This window comes from Molossus molossus, unplaced genomic scaffold (genome assembly GCF_014108415.1).
Source record: "Molossus molossus isolate mMolMol1 unplaced genomic scaffold, mMolMol1.p scaffold_m16_p_6, whole genome shotgun sequence".
Taxonomy (NCBI): domain Eukaryota; kingdom Metazoa; phylum Chordata; class Mammalia; order Chiroptera; family Molossidae; genus Molossus; species Molossus molossus.
In genome coordinates this window covers 51,389,164-51,406,014 of record NW_023425399.1, presented here as the reverse complement: position 1 = coordinate 51,406,014, position 16,851 = coordinate 51,389,164, and positions in this window count along the sequence as shown.

The following is a 16,851-nucleotide window of genomic DNA, read 5'->3' as shown; positions in this document are numbered from 1 at the left end:
TAGTTGTAAGACAACAAAAAGCTAGGAAAATTCTGGGACAAGTGGAATAGAAAAACTGAGGCAGAAAAATTAAACAAAGCCAAAAAGCTTTGCAGGCTGCTTGTAGTAGAACCTTATCTTGAGAACAAAGGGCTAAGACCTTATAACAAAAGAATGCAGGACAGGACTGGGAAGGGAAGGGAAGAGGAAGAGGAGGAATCCTAATTTAACTTCTCACTAACCAGAGACTATTTAGTGGAAATCATCGTGGAGCTATTAAGACAGTAAGGAGGAAAGGTGAGGAAAAGTATAGTAGTAGCTCATCTCACTATTTATTTATTTATTTATTTATAAAATATGTTTGTATTGATTTTTTTTTTTTTAGAAACATCTATTGGCTTCACGCCCCCCCCCCCCCACTGGGGATCTAGCTGCAACTGGGGCATGTGCCCTGCCCAGGAATCAAACCAGGACCTCTCAGTCCATGGGCCAATGCTCAATCCACTGAGTCACACCAGCAGGTTCATCCTACTGTTTAAACAGAGAGGCCAGCAGTCCCGCTATTTAATTGCCAGGTGCTTCTCATAAATTCTGGGACAAGCCATTAACAATAAAAAGGGGAGACCTTCAGTCTGGCCTGTGTGGATCAGTGGATTAAGCACATCCCATGGACTGAGAGGTGTGGATTGGATTCTTGGTCAGGGCACATGCCTGGGTTGCCAGCTAGATCACCAGTGATGGGGGAGAGGGGCAAGTATGCAGGAGGCAGACAATCGATGTTTCTCTCTCACATCGATGTTTCTATCTCTCCCTCTCTCTCTGAAAAATAAAATTTTTAAAAAGGGTGAGATCTTCAGAGTTAATTTATACCAGGTTCTACAGAATCTTGTCATTCTGAGAAAACCTTTCAATTGCCTCGGGTTCCATGGTGAAGCTAGACTGACTATTACTGCCTTTCCCTCTGCAGGTAGGCTTCTTTGCCCTTGGGAAATGAGGAAAACACAAGATACTTAACTTCTGGTTTGGATATCTGGGATACTTGGTATCCCTTTTCTGCTAGATAGTTTAAGGTCAAAATAGTGTTTCTGTCTGAAGTTTCTTTATCAGGCAGTTAAAACATTATCTGCATATTGTAGTACAGTCTCATTTTCAAGTTGGAGGTCTCTTAAGTCTTTTGCAAGAACTTCCCCAAAGAGAGTTGGGAAGATTTTGTAACCTATGGTAACACAGTTCAGCAATCCTTGGACTTGTTGATGGGTATCAGAATCTTCCTATTCAAAGGCAATTTTTTCTAGGAATCATGGTCCAAGGGAATGCAAAAGAAAGTATCCTTTCAATCTAGAATTATGTAATATTTTCTCGATTCTGGGATATTGGCAAACAGGGTATAGGGATTAGAAACAATAGGTTGTACATCCCCTACTATTTCATTTATGACCCTTAAGTCTTTTATATATCTATATTCTCACATCCCCAATTTGAAAATATTAGGAGCTCAAGTCTGATAGTGAAGACTGGAAACAATTGTGGGCACAGGTTGTAATTAAACAGGAGGGAAAAGTAAGGAGAATCAGCTGATGCCACGAAGGCTGCTCACAGGAGGCCACCACCTGCCTCACCTTTTATCTTGGGCCCCAGATGTCCACACTAGCAGGGTCAGCTCCTACTCCAATCCAGGCAGGATAGTTTAATGTTAGGAGAATTTTTGACAAGTTGAAAAAGGGAAATTGAGACAGATAGACAAATGGGACCAAACAATTCAAGTAATTTATAGCCAGCAAGTAAACCACAAGATTTTATCTTCCCTAACAAAGGACAACTGAAAGCAAATGGTTTACACCTCTCCTCCCTAATCAGAGAGTAAATAGCTTAAATCACCCTAGTCAGGGAGATAAATGACAGAGACCCAATTAGTGCCAGCTGTGCCAGCCAAACCCAAGAATGGATGAAGTCAGGGGAATAAATAACAATAACAACAAAAATTAGAACCAAACAAATCCAAGATAGAGGTAAAGCAGACCAGAAAATGACCCTGGTACCTTTAGGCACTCATTTTGCCACATCAATGTACCACAGGAGCTCCAAACCAGGGAGCAACTCTGTTTTTGTATAGTGCCCCCCCCCCCCAAAAAAAACCCCAAAAAACAAAACAAAAAAGACATACAGGGGAACCAAAGTGGAAGGACATGGCCTTTATTACTTACACAATGGGGAATACTTGATGATAGTGGGTTGGGTGAACTATCACACTTGACCAGAGTAAGGCAGGGGCTTATCTAGCAGTGGGGAGGAGGAGGGTGATATGCTGGGAACAGCTTGCTTTGCAGGCTAAAGACAAAGCAAACTTTGCTTGCTGTCAAGGATGTGGAAAAACTCCTGGTTCTTGCTGCTCTGCTCCGGGTGGCAGCCGGCCAGATGGACACTATTCAACTGACTGGGAGGGGAAATCAGGCTATATCCCTATGTGATTCTACACTCCACACTGATATCACCTGTTCTACTCACAGTCTATGTGTCAGTCTTCCAGCCAGGGACCTGTATGGTTAGGGCATTAGTACATTGCAACCAAATGCAGTATAGGCTACAGGCACAGAGTAATAGCAGAAGGCGTAGACCCACAACCCCTAAAAGGGTGTAGCACCTCCAGGAGTCAAGTGAGTTCCACCAGAAGATGAGAGGGTGATTGCCTAGGGCAGAGATGGTGCTGATTTCTGCCCTCAAGGCCTGCAAGGCTAAATTGACATTGTGTCCTGAGTCAACTATGTAGGATTTTTCACTGGAAAACATATATTTTTTAAGAGGCATAACAGAGATAACATGAGTCATTCCTTTAGTGTGCTTAAAAGTGAGCTGTTTAATTATCTAGTGTCCTCGACCACTTTCAGGAGGCTAGAGAAGAAGCAGGAGGAGATAGGCTTGGGCTTATTCCCAGGACTGCAGCAGCTTCTGAGCCTGCAGGGCTTGAATGTAAAAGTATCATTTTTTTTCCTCATGTGCTCCTCTAGCAGCCAGCATAGGGCTCCAGGGTAGCACTGTCCCTGGTACCACAGTTGCCTCCCGGCCTCAGGTGGGGTTAAGGCTGGGCTGAGGTGTGCATGTACATTAGTGGTGGAGGCAGCTTGGCAGGGCCCTGCCCATCTGGCCTCCCCTGTTGAGTTTCAGTTTCTGAATGATAAGGGGCTAATCCTGCATGGCTGGGTTGCCGGAGTCTGTCTCAACTAGTGTCTTTTCATCGGAATCAGTATCACTTTTAGCAGTAGGGTCCCATTTACTAAGGTGCCAACTCTTGGCCTGCTAGGGGTTGTCGCATTGTATTGAATTACAAGTAGAAGCAGCTTGGAGTGAGGGGGAACATCGCAAGGGAGCACATGCTTCCGATCTCTGGATGCAACCCAATTTATTCTCTTAGCAGTTCCTCAGGTTACACGGTGTTTCAGGTAATTAAGACCTTGAGATAGCATCTCTACTGACCTTTCAGCCAAACCCAGCATTCTTCCTGTTCCAGCTGCCCCTCAGCTCTTTTCAACGGAGATACATAACATTCACAATTGGGCCATAAACCCATTGACATGTTCAGGGTGGCGGTCCAACCCATCATGCATACTTTTACTTTTCTCATGTACACTTTGGTCCTTAGCTGGCCAGGTCATGAGAATGCATACCTCAAGGTTACATTTTGTTCATCCACCAAACCCCCAACCCTACACTAGGGTTCCATTCTGGGTACACTACTATGGCCTGGTTTTGAGCCAGGATCAGCTAGCTTCCTCCAGCTCAGGTGAGCAAACCAGACCACTAAATCCTGTGGCTGCTCACTGGCTTGCTGTAACTGCCATCTTAAAGTCCCCTTTTGATCTGCCTGCATCAGGCACCTATCTCACTCCCACTTCACTGACTTCTCCAACTTACATACTTTCACTTCAGCCCCCAACTTCTATGCCGTGGTGTCCAGCACCACCTGTAACAGAGGCCATACCACTGCAGCAGCCACACCCTGGCAATCCTTTCCTTTCCCTACTTGCCCTTTTCCCATGGTCCCCAGGACCATGAGCAATCCCACCAGGATGCAGAGGGGCATCTCCCCAGTCCCTTGGTGGTCTCCATGAATTTAGTAAGCTTGCTACTTCAAACCATGTAGAGCTTGTGCTCTACACTGGGGATTGCCCCTGTTAGATCTGGAATTGCCCCCAGCAGTGCTGGGATTGCCCCGGTGGCTCTGGGAATGCCCCCAGTGGAGCTGGGATTCCCCCTCAGCCCTTCCCTAAGGCATGTCCATGTCATCAGTTTCCACCCTAGCATTTTCTGGACTATCTTGCAGAGTATGCCAACTGTAACACAGGAGCTCCAAACCAGGAAGTTCCACTCTGTTCTTTGATAGTCAAAAAACCACATGGGAGACCAGAGAGGAAGGACATAGACTTTATTACTTGCACAAGGGGGAAGACCCAATGGCAGTCAATCAGGTGAATTATGGCACTCAGCCAGAGTCAGGCAGGGGCTTATGTAGCTGTGAGGAGGGGGAAGGTGACGTGCTGGGAATGGCTTACTTGCATGCTAAAGACAAAGCAAAAGTTGCAAAAATCCAGGTTCTGTGCTGCTCTGCTCCCTGTGGCCACTGGCCAGGCAGACACCATTCAATTGACTGGGGGAGGGGAAGGAGCAGCTATGGGGCTATATCCCCATGTGATCCTACAACCAGCATATTAAAGAACACATCTGGAAGCTGATGAATATTCAGCTGAGATATTTGCCTAGGGCCTCCCCTAGGATTGCCTTCTTTAAAAAACATAAGAACTTTCCAAACAAAGGACCCAGCAGGAGCTCTTCTTGGAGCTTCCAGGTACCCATCCTTTTCTCAGGTATGAGCTTTTACTTTCTCCTAAACTCTATGCATCTCCACAAGACTTGCAACCAGGAGAGCAGTGAGCAGCAGCAGCTTGTCCTGGGCTAATCCACTGAACTTGTCTCCAAGGCCCCCTTTTTTTTGACTTTTTAGTGAGCATCCTGGTGTTGGCCCACTTCTATCATGGTGACTTTTACAGTTAGTCCACTCAGCCCCACATGGCTTATTTCTTTCTTATACCATTCTTAGAGGGCCAAAGCAGCTCCTGGACTTGTATTGTGAAATCTTTTCTGAACGAAGTCAAGAACACTACAGGCTGGCCCAAGGCAGACCTGCTCCTGTCCTGCTCCCTATCCAGTGACAGTTACATGTCCCAGTTCTTCTCAGCCCTCTGGTTTCTGGACTCCAAAAAATATGGCTGAGAAGGCCTCCCCAAGACATATTCTTCATGTCCCAGACAGGTGGGATTGTGAGATGGAGGACAGGCCCAAGATACCTAGTTTAACAGCTTGGCTCACATGCCATTATTCAGACCCAAACTGCTGATAAGAAGGTTCTGGGTGGTGTGGCCTCCCTGCACCTGTCTGCTTTCACATCTTAGCAGTGAAATATTCTGTTCCTAAACTTCCATGGCTGCCTTGGGCTATGAAAAAGCAATGGGCTTCTCGACCTTGCTGCTTCCACAGTAGCGCATGTGCCCAGGTCAGCCCATTCCACTGTCTATCAGCAGACTCCCAAAGCCACAGGAGCCTGTTCCCAGGCTGAGTGGAATGGGCTCTGCCTCAAGGAGGAGGCAGAGCTTAGAAGCACCTTGTCCTGCCTGTGAATGCAGAGAGAGAGTTTTCTCACCTCAACATGCCTCACCCTCAGCCACCCCACAACTTTGGAAGAGAGAGGGAGAGCTAATAGGTTGTTCACAAAAGAAGCTGACATCTCATGAGTCTTCTTGACTTGATTGGGCTCTGACAGAAAGGAATTAATGACTGTGCAACTTCCCAGGGTCAGTGATTTCAAAACCATCATTCAGGTATAGAACACCACCTCCACACTCCACAAAGTAATGTCAGACCTCAGATGATCTGCTTATCTCAATGTTACTGAGCAGTTTTCTGCTATTTGATTACTACTTTAACAGGTTGACCATACTTTGCCCTTTTGACTTTTCCTTGTGTCCAAATAGCTGGATTTAACATAGTCAACAATCTTGGTGGGTACAGGTCCCTGGTCTTTCAGGACCTGATGGAATAGAGCCATGAAATATATTCTTTTATCCTTGGGAATCAGTACTTCTACTTTTTCTTGATTTAAATATATAATAGCCCCCAATTTACTTAGTAGGTCCCTTCCTAAGAAGGGTATATAAAGGACAGAATATGAAAGCTGTGTTAATTCTATTTCATAGGTGTCTGGTTTTCCTGATGCCCTTTTAATATTACATTCCCTCTGGGAGAGAGGGTCCTTTGCGTTGTAAGAACAGAATAAGTGGCTACAGTACCTAATAAAAATTCCATTTTCTCCTCTACTATAATCAGAGTAACCCATGGCTTTTCATGGGAGGTTAAAATGTTATTTTTGGAGCCAAAAGGGGAGCCCTCCAAGCCCTGTCAGTCCTTATCTTCTATCTGAGCAACAGCAAAGAATTAGGAGTTCCCCTTTGCCTCCTTCACTAAGGAGAGTAGGGGCACTCTTGCAATATGCACAATGGTTAGGTTCCTGCTTTGCTGTATGCCTTTGGTTGATCCCATGGTGGGGGAAAGGGTTACTTCCCCAAGGTGGTCTTCCTCCTTTCATCTTCAACTTTCTGGAAGCCTGGAGGGTAATAGTTAGAAAAGTGGCTTGATTTTTTATCTTTCCTTCTTCCTTCTTTTCTTCTGCCATATCCCAGTTGTTAAAAACCTAACGTACACCTCTACCAATTGGTTGAGTTCCTGTCAAGTTCATCCTGTTTACAACTGGTCTGCAAAATACTGTGCTACATTTTAATATTTAGCAAAAATAGCATTTAATAAGAACCATCCAGACCTTGAGACCCTTGTCCTATCTATCATTATCTCTATACGTCCTTCTGCATTATTTGAGTTATTTAAATTAATTTTTAAAAATATGCTTTTATTGATTTCAGAGAGGGAGAGATAGAAACATTGATAAAAGAAAAACATCTATCAGCTGCCTTCTGCATGTCTCCTACTGGGGATTGAGCCTGCAACCCAGGCACGTGCCCTGGTCAGGAATTGAACCAGCAGCATCTTGGTACATAGGATGATGCTCTGAATTTTTAATGGTTAAAATGAGTTAAAACTCATTACTTGAGTTTTAATTTTTAATAATTTGATACTTATTAAAAAATAAGAGAAACATTGTTGGAAGACACGTATTTTGGAGGTAAGCAGGCATGTTCATTGTTTTTCAAAATTTTTTGAGTAGGCCAAATAAATTGAAAAGACTGCACAATTTAGGGAAGAATTCTTTCTGTCTAGAAGAAAAAAATCATCTTCCAGCTACTCAGCATTTATAAACTCACCAATTGATGTCCTAGGAATCCACATTGTAAGTAGTTAGAAGGTTCAGAGACCCACCTTCTTTATGCTCTGTAATGGCAGCTAATGAACTCTGGGTCATTGATTCAGAAATTGGTTTGAGATTCTTTGGGTTTCATTTCAGAAGCTGAGTAGGAACTGCAAAAGGTTTTCAGAACCAAGGTTTTTGTTAGGTGGACAGCAATTTCTCTGGCAGCTCTAGAAAGTCTTGCCTCTCCCAGAATTGTTGTGAGTTTCCTATTTAAACGTCTGCTCATCCAGGCAAATATTTACAGCATTTTTTAGACAGCACACAGGCTCTTTCAAACCCTGTTTTGCTGCATAACAACCTTCAGTCAAACTCTCTAATACTGTTAAAAATGGCTCCTCTGGGGAATTATTTGTGAAGTTGTGTTCTGCCTAAATAAGTGTGCTACTGCAAAATATGCTAAAATGACTGCTGTAATTAGTAAAATAAATAGGAAAAAAAATAGAACCACACTAAACAAAAATGGAAATAAGAAAGAACATATTAAATGTGAATGGTTTGAATGCTCTGATAAGAAGACACAGAGTAGCTGACTCAATAAGAAAGCATGACTCACATATCCGTTGCTTACAAGAGACCCACCTCACAACAAAAGATTCACAGAGGTTGAAAATGAAGGGATGAGAAAAAATCTTTCAAGCAAATGGAAAGCAAAAAAAGGCTGGGGTAGTAATACTCATATCTGATAAAGTAGATTTCAAAATGAAGGCCATAACTAGAGACAAAGAAGGCCACTACATAATATTGAAAGGATCTATCTAACAGGAAGATATAACCTTAGTAAACATTTATGCACCCAATATAGGAGCACCAACATATATTAAAAATCTTTTGGAGGACTTCAAAGGAGTAATAAACAGCAATACAACCATAGCAGGGGACTTTAATACCCCACTGACATCACTGGATAGATCTTTAGACAAAAAATTAACAAGGAAACACAGACTCTAAATAAAGCACTAGACCAAATGAATTTAATAGATGTCTACAGAGAATTACACCACAAAACTGGAGAATTCACATTCTTCTCAAGTGCACATGAGACATTCTCAAAGATAGACCACATGTTAGGGCACAAACTGAGTCTCTACAAGTTCAAGAAGATTGAAATCATATCAAGCATCTTCTCAGATTACAATGGCATGAAACTAGAAATCAATTGCAACAAGAACATGCAAAGACATTGCAAAACATGGAGGCTAAACAGCATGTTATTAAACAATGAATGGGTTACCATGGAGATCAAGGAAGAAATTAAAAACTTCCTCGAAACCAATGAAAATGAACACAAAACAACACAAAATCTACAGTGAAAGCAGTTCTGAGAGGGAAGTTAATAGCACTAAAGACCTACCTCAAGAAGCAAGAAAAATTTCAAACGGAATATCTAACCTCACAACTTAAAGAACTAGAAAGCAAACAAACAACAAAAACAACAAAAAACACCAGAGCAAGTAGAAGAAAAAAAATAGTAAAGATGAGAGCAGAAATAAATGACATGAAGACTAAAAAATCAATTCAAAGGATCAATGAAACAAAGATCTGGTTCTTTGAAAAGATAAACAAGATTGATGGACCCTTAGCTAGACTCACAAAGAAACATAGAGAACCCAAATACACAAAATCAGAAATAAAAGAGGAGAAATAATAACTGACACAACAGAAATACAAAGGATCGTTAACAAATATTATGAACAATTATACAACAACAGATTCGACAATGTAAGCGCAATGGACAAATTTCGAGAAACACATAGTTTCCCAAAACTGAACTGGGAAGAGACAGAAAACTTGAACAAACCAATAACAACAAAAAAAATTGAAGATGTAATCAAGACTCTCCCAGCAAACAAAAGCCCAGGACCAGATGGCTTCACGGGGGAATTTTACCAAATATTCAAAGAAGAACTAATACCCATTCTCCTCAAACTATTTCAAAAAATTCAAGAAGAAGTAAGACTTCCAAACTTATTTTATGAGGCCAGCATAATTTCAATTCCAAAACCAGAAAAAGACACTACAAAGAAAGAAATTACAGACCAATATCCCTCATGAACATAGATGCCAAAATCCTGAACAGAACATTAGCAAATCAGATCCAGCAATACATCAGAAAAATTATTCACCATGACCAAGTGGGATTCATCCCAGGAATTCAAGGCTGGTACAATATTTGCAAATTAATAAATGTGATACACGACATAAACCAAATGAAAGATAAAAAACATATGATCATATTGATAGACACTGAGAGAGTATTTGACAAAATATAGCACTCATTTCTAATAAAAATGCTTAGCAGTGTGGGAATAGAGGGATCATATCTTGCTATAAGGAAGGCCATATATGAAAAACCTATAGCCAACATCATACTCAATGGGTAAAATCTACTGAAAATTACTGGAAATCTTAGCCACAGCAATTAGACAAGAAGAAAAAGTAAAAGGGATTCAAATTGGAAAGAAGAATGTGAAACTGTTATTATTTGCAGATGACATGATATTGTACATAGAAAACCCTACAGACTCTACCAAAAATCTACTAGACTTAATAAATGAATTTGGCAAAGTAGCAGGATACAAAATTAACATCAAGAACTCGACCGCATTCTTATACACCAATAATGTACTCACAGAAAGAGAAATAAAACAACAATCCCATTTACTGTTACAGCAAAAAAAACCCACAAAGATACCCATGAATAAATTTAAAGAAAAAAGTAAAGGATCTATTACCCAAAGCAATTTATAGAGTCAATGCAATACCCATTAAAATGCTAATGATGTATTTCATTGAACAAGAACAAATGCTCCAAAAATTTATATGGAACCAAAAAAGACCACAAATAGCCACAGAAATCTTGCAAAAGAAGGACCAAGTAGGAGGGACCTCAATATTGGATACAAAGTCATTGTAATCAAAACAGCGTGGTACTGGCACAAGAACAGGCATATAGACCAGTGGATCAGAACAGAGAACCTAGAAATTGACCCAAAACATTGTGCTCAATTAATATTTAACAAAGGTGACAAGAACATACAAAGGAGTAAAGTCAGCTTCTGTAATAAATGGTGTTAAGAAAATTGGATAGCTACAGGCAAAAAATGAAGATAGACCACCAACTTACACCATACATAAGAATAAACTCAAAATGAATAAAAAACTTAAATGTGACTCGTGAATCCATAAAAATCCTTGAAGAAAATGTAGGCAACAAAATTTCAGACATCACACACAGCAGAATTTTCACTGATATAATACCTAAGGCAAGAGAAACAAAGAACAAAATTAATAAATGGGACTACATCAAGCTAAAAAGCTTTTGCATAGCAAAAGAAACAATCATCAAAATGGAAAGAGAACCCACTATATGGGAGAGCATATTGGCCAATGATACATCAGGTAAGGGATTAATTTCCAAAATATATAGAGTACTTATACAACTCAACAAAAGAAAGACAAAGAATCCAATTGAAAAATGGACAGAAGACCTAAATAGACACCTGTGCAAACAGGACATACAAATGGCCAAGAGGCATATGAAAAATGCTCCAAGTCACTAATCATCAGAGAGATGCAAGTTAAAATGACTATGAGGTATCACCTCACACCTGTCAGAACGGCCGCCATCAACAAATCATCAAACAACAAGTGTTGGCGAGGGTGTGGAGAAAAGGGCACTCTAGTATACTGCTGGTGGGAATGCAGACTGGTGCAGCTACTATGGAAGACAATATGGTGTTTCCTCGAAAAATGAAGAATTGAACTGCATTTGACCCAGTGATCCCACTTCTACGAATATATACTAAGAAGCCTGAAACACACATCAGGAAGAATATATGTACCCCTATGTTCATAGCAGCACTATTTATAATTGCTAAGCTTTGGAAACAGCCAAAGTGTCCGATAGATGAGTGGATAAAATGCTATGGTGCACATACACAATGGAATACCTTGCAGGTGTAAGAAAGAAAGATGTCTTATCCTTTGAGATGACATGGAGCGACCTGGAGAGTATTATGCTAAGCAAAATAAGCCAATCAGAGAAAGACAAATATCACATGATCTCACTTATTTGTGGAATATAATGAACAATAGAAGATGATGAACAAAATAGACCCAGAAGAATAGTAGTCGGGTACAGACTGACAAATCTCAGAAGAGTAGGATGGGGGAAGGGAAGAGATAAACCAAAGAACTTATATGCATAAACACTTAACCAAAAGACATAGACAACAATGCCTGGGGGAGGTAAGATTGGTAGGAGGGTGTCAGTGGGGGAAACAGGAAAAATATCTGTAACAAAAATAAATTAATAAAACAAACAAATAAACAAAAACCAAAAAAAAAAAAAATCATTCTAACAATCTTTGTCTTTACTCCATTTGCTTAGAATATAATTATTGACATTTTGATACTTATTTTCATTAATTTATTTTTTGTGTATATTTAATTTTTTTCCCACTTTTTTTTGTTTGTTTCTTTAAAAGTTGTTTCTCTTTTTCTTCATCTCTTGGATTGCTCAGATTTTTCTTATTCTATTTCCCTGCTAAATTATAATTTATATATTCTGCTAGATTAGAAATTATATATTCTGTTTCTGTTTTTGGTTAATCTAGAATTTTAACATGCCTGTTTAAACTTAAAACTCTCTCAAGCATTGGAAAGATTAAGGGTGCTATTTTTTATTTCTTTCATCAACTTCTGTGCCCTTATTGTTCAGGATTTTGACCCTATCTTGCTTGTTTTAATGCAATGATGTAGACATTATTGTGATACTTTTATATTGCTAATGTTTGTTTTGATTTATCTACACGTGTAACTATTTCCTTGCTCACTGTACTTGTGAACTAAATGGAGCACATACTAAACCTGATAAACCCAGAGACCTAAAGTAATCACAAAGGATGGACTGAAATGAAAACTTATGAACTAAAAGCAGTTTATGGCAGGTAGTCATGACTTATACTAGAATCTTCCCTGACAACAGTCAGTCTTTACCTTAATTAAACCTGTCTATTGTCCTTTTGCATCTACCATAACATACCTTTGGAGTGTCAAAGTAATTTCCTTTTGTTCAGATCCCTCAGGGCACTAGTACCAGAGCAGGAGCCCACAAATCCTCTCATTGTCTTTAAGTTAATTGTTGACTGTTATCTATCCTGTAACCACCTATGTAAAGATGTATGTGTCTATCATTTTACTTTTTCCAGTCCCAAAGTCCTTCCTACCCTCTTGCTTTCCCCAGCCTTCCTAATTTATCACCAATGGATTTCATGTAACCTACTTACATCCCCTCTTTTAATTGTAATGTATAAAACAAGGTGCAGAACTGCCATTTTTCCAGAGCATAGTCTCAATCCGTTGAGATTTTACTTCTGAGCAATTGTCAGTTTGGCTCAAATAAATTCACAAAATTCTCTACAGGTTTGAGTGTTTCTTACTTGACATACTTCTTGCATTTCATTTCAAATCTGCATTTGGGAATAATATCTCTTCCTCCTGAAGCAATTCTTTCCTGAGGGTCAAGAGTGGAGAATGCTATTTGCTTTTGTTTGTCTTAAGTGTGTTTTGTACCTGTTCTTGAAAGATCATTTTACTAACTACATTATTCATGGTTGACAATTATTATACTGTAATATTTTAAAAGATATCTCTGCACGGCAACCTGTCAATGTAATCACCATTCTTGTGTCAGTGATCTGCTTTTTCTTTCTGTTTTTAAGAGCTGCTTGTCTTTTGGTTTTTCATAGTTTCACTATAATGTATATAGATGTTGATTTCATTCCACCTGGCTTGGAATTTGTGTTCTTTCTGAACCTGAATATTGTCTTTCATTAATTATGGAAAATTTACTTTTTTTTTTTTTTTTTACTATCAAACTGAATTTTATTTTATTTATTTATTTATTTTTTAATTTTATTATTGGGTTGTTTCCAGACCTTTTTTTTTTTTTAATTTTTTAATTTATTTTTTGTTAAAGATATTTTACCTTTTTTACCCCATTGGCACCCCCCTCCCCAACCCACCCCCACCCTGTCCCCAGCTTAGTTGTCCATGTCCATTGGCAATGCTTACATGCATATAAGTTCTGTAGTTTATCTCTTCCCTCCCACCCCTCTTGTGAGGGATGACAGTCTGTGCCCTACTTCCATGTTTCTGGGTCTACTGTATTCCTCAGACTGTTATGTTCATTATATTCCGTATATAAGGGAGATCATGTGGTATTTGTCTTTTTCTGCTTGGCTTATTTCACTTAGGATAATACTTTCCAGGTCCTTCCATGTCGTCTCAAAGGATAAGAGATCTTACTTTCTTACCACTGCATAGTATTCCATTGTGTATATGTACCACTGCTTTTTTATCCATTCGTCTACTGATGGACACTTGGGCTGTTTCCAGATCTTAGCTATTGTAAATAGTGCTGCTATGAACATGGGGGTACATATGTTCTTCCTGATTGGTGTTTCAGGCTTCTTAGGGTATATTCCTAGCAGTGGGATCACTGGGTCAAATGGAAGTTCAATTTTTAATTTTTTGAGGTAACACCATATTGTTTTCCACAGCGGCTGCACCACTCTACATTCCCACCAGCAGTGTATTAGAGTCCCCTTTTCTCCACTCCCTCGCCAACACTTGTTGTTTGATGATTTGTTGATGGCGGCCATTCTGACAGGTGTGAGGTGATACCTCATTGTTGTTTTAATTTGCATCTCTCTGATGATTAGTGATGTTGAGCATTTCTTCATATGTCTCTTGGCCATTTGTATGTCCTATTTGGAGAGGTGTCTATTCAGCTCCTCTGCCCATTTTTTAATTGGGTTCTTTGTCTTCCTTTTGTGGAGTTGTATGAGCACTCTTTATATATTGGAAATTAACCCCTTATCTGATACATCATTGGCAATGATGTTCTCCCATACAGTGGGTTGCCTTTCCATTTTGATGACTGTTTCTTTTGCTGTGCAGAAGCTTTTTAGTTTGATGTAGTCCCATGTGTTCATTTTTTCCTTTGTTTCTGTTGCCTTAGGTGATGTATCAGTGAAAATTCTGCTCCATATGATGTCCGAAATTTTGTTGCCTACATTTTCTTCTAGAATTTTTATGGATTCACGGGTCACATTTAAGTCTTTTATCCATTTTGAGTTTATTTTTGTGTATGGTGTAAGTTGATGGTCTAGTTTCATTTTTTTGCATGTAGCTGTCCAATTTTCCCAACACCATTTATTAAAGAGGCTGTCTTTACTCCACTGTATGCTCTTGCCACCTTTGTCAAATATTAATTGAGCGTATTGCCTTGGGTCCATTTCTGGGTTTTCAGTTCTGTTCCACTGGTCTATCTGCCTGTTCTTGTGCCAGTACCAGGCTGTTTTGGTTACAGTCACTTTGTAGTATAACCTGATATCTGGTATTGTGATCCCACCTACTTTGTTCTTCTTTTTCAAGATTGCTGTGGCTATTCGGGGTCTTTTTGGTTCCATATGAACTTTTGAAGTATTTGTTCTAGTCTATGAAATATGTCGTTGGTATTTTGATGGGGATTGCATTCAATCTATAGATTGCTTTGGGTAGTATGGACATTTTAATGATGTTAATTCTTCCAATCCATGAACAGGGTATGTGCTTCCACTTTTTTATATCTTCCTCTATTTCTTTTTTCAATGACCTGTAGTTTTCTGAGAATAGGTCCTTTACTTCTATGGTTAAGTTTATTCCTAGGTATCTTAATTTTTTTGGAGCGATGTTAAATGGGATTGTTTTTTCAATTTCTCTTTCTGTGAGTTCATCATTGGTGTACAAGAATGCCGTCGATTTCTTGACGTTAATTTTGTATCCTGCTACTTTGCCAAATTCATTTATTAAGTCTAGTAGATTTTTGATGGAGTCTTTAGGGTTTTCTATGCATAATATCATGTCATCTGCAAATAATGATAGTTTCACTTCCTCCTTTCCAATTTGGATCCCTTTTATTTTTTCTTCATGTCTGATGGCTGTGGATAAGACTTCCAGTACTATGTTAAATAAGAGTTGCAAAAGTGGACATCCCTGTCTTGTTCCTGTTCTTAATGGAAATGTTTTTAGTTTCTGTCCATTGAGTATGATGTTGGCTGTAGGTCTTTCATATATGGCCTTTATTATGTCGAGATATGATCTCTCTATTCCAACATTGCTGAGTGTTTTTATCAGAAATGGATGCTGGATTTTGTCGAATGCTTTTTCAGCATCTATTGATATGATCATGTGATTTTTATTCTTTATTTTGTTTATGTGGTGTATCACATTTATTGATTTGTGAATATTGTACCAGCCATGGATCCCTGGAATGAATCCCACGTGGTCATGGTGAATAATTTTTTTGATGTATTTCTGGATCCGATTTGTTAATAATTTGTTCAGGATTTTGGCGTCTATGTTCATCAGGGATATTGGCCGGCAGTTTTCTTTCTTTGTAGTGTCTTTTTCTGGTTTTGGAATTAGAATTATGCTGGCCTCATAGAACGTGTTTGGAAGTCTTCCTTCTTCTTGAATTTTTTGAAATAGCTTGAGGAGAATGGGTGTTAGTTCTTTTTTGAATGTTCGGTAAAACTCCCCAATGAAGCCATCTGGGCCTGGGCTTTTGTTTGCTGGGAGAGTCTTGATTACCTCTTCAATTTTCTTAGTTGTTATTGGTCTGTTCAAGTTTTCTATCTCTTCCCGGTCCAGTTTTGGGAGACTGTGTGTTTCTAGAAATTTGTCCATTTCACTTAGATTGTCGAATTTGTTGCCATATAGTTGTTTATAGTCGTTAACCATCTTTTGTATTTCCGTGGCGTTGGTTGTTACTTCTCCTCTTTCATTTCTGATTTTGTGTATTTGGGTTCTCTCTCTTTGTTTCTGGGTGAGTCTAGCTAAGGTTCCATCAATCTTGTTTATCTTTTTGAAAAACCAGCTCTTTGTTTCATTGATCCTTTGAATTGTTTTTTTGGTCTCTACGTTATTTATTTCTACTCTGATCTTTACTATTTCCTTTCTTCTACTTGCTCTGGGGTTTTCTTTTTGTTTGCTTTCTAATTCTTTAAGTTGTGAGGTTAGACAGTCAATTAGAAATTATTCTTGTTTTTTGAGGTAGGCCTGTAGTGCTATGAACTTCCCTCTCAGAACTGCTTTCGCTGCATCCCATAGATTTTGTGTTGTTGTGTCTTCATTTTCATTGGTTTCCAGGAGGTTTTTAATTTCTTCCTTGATCTCCTCGGTGACCCATTCATTGTTTAATAACATGCTATTTAGCCTCCATGTGTTGAAATGTCTTTGCATGTTCTTGTTGCAATTGATTTCTAGTTTCATGACATTGTGATCTGAGAAGATGCTTGATAGGATTTCAATCTTCTTGAACTTGTAGAGACTCAGTTTGTGTCCTATCATGTGGTCTATCTTTGAGAATGTCCCATGTGCACTGAAGAATGTGTATTCCGTAGTTTTGGGGTGTA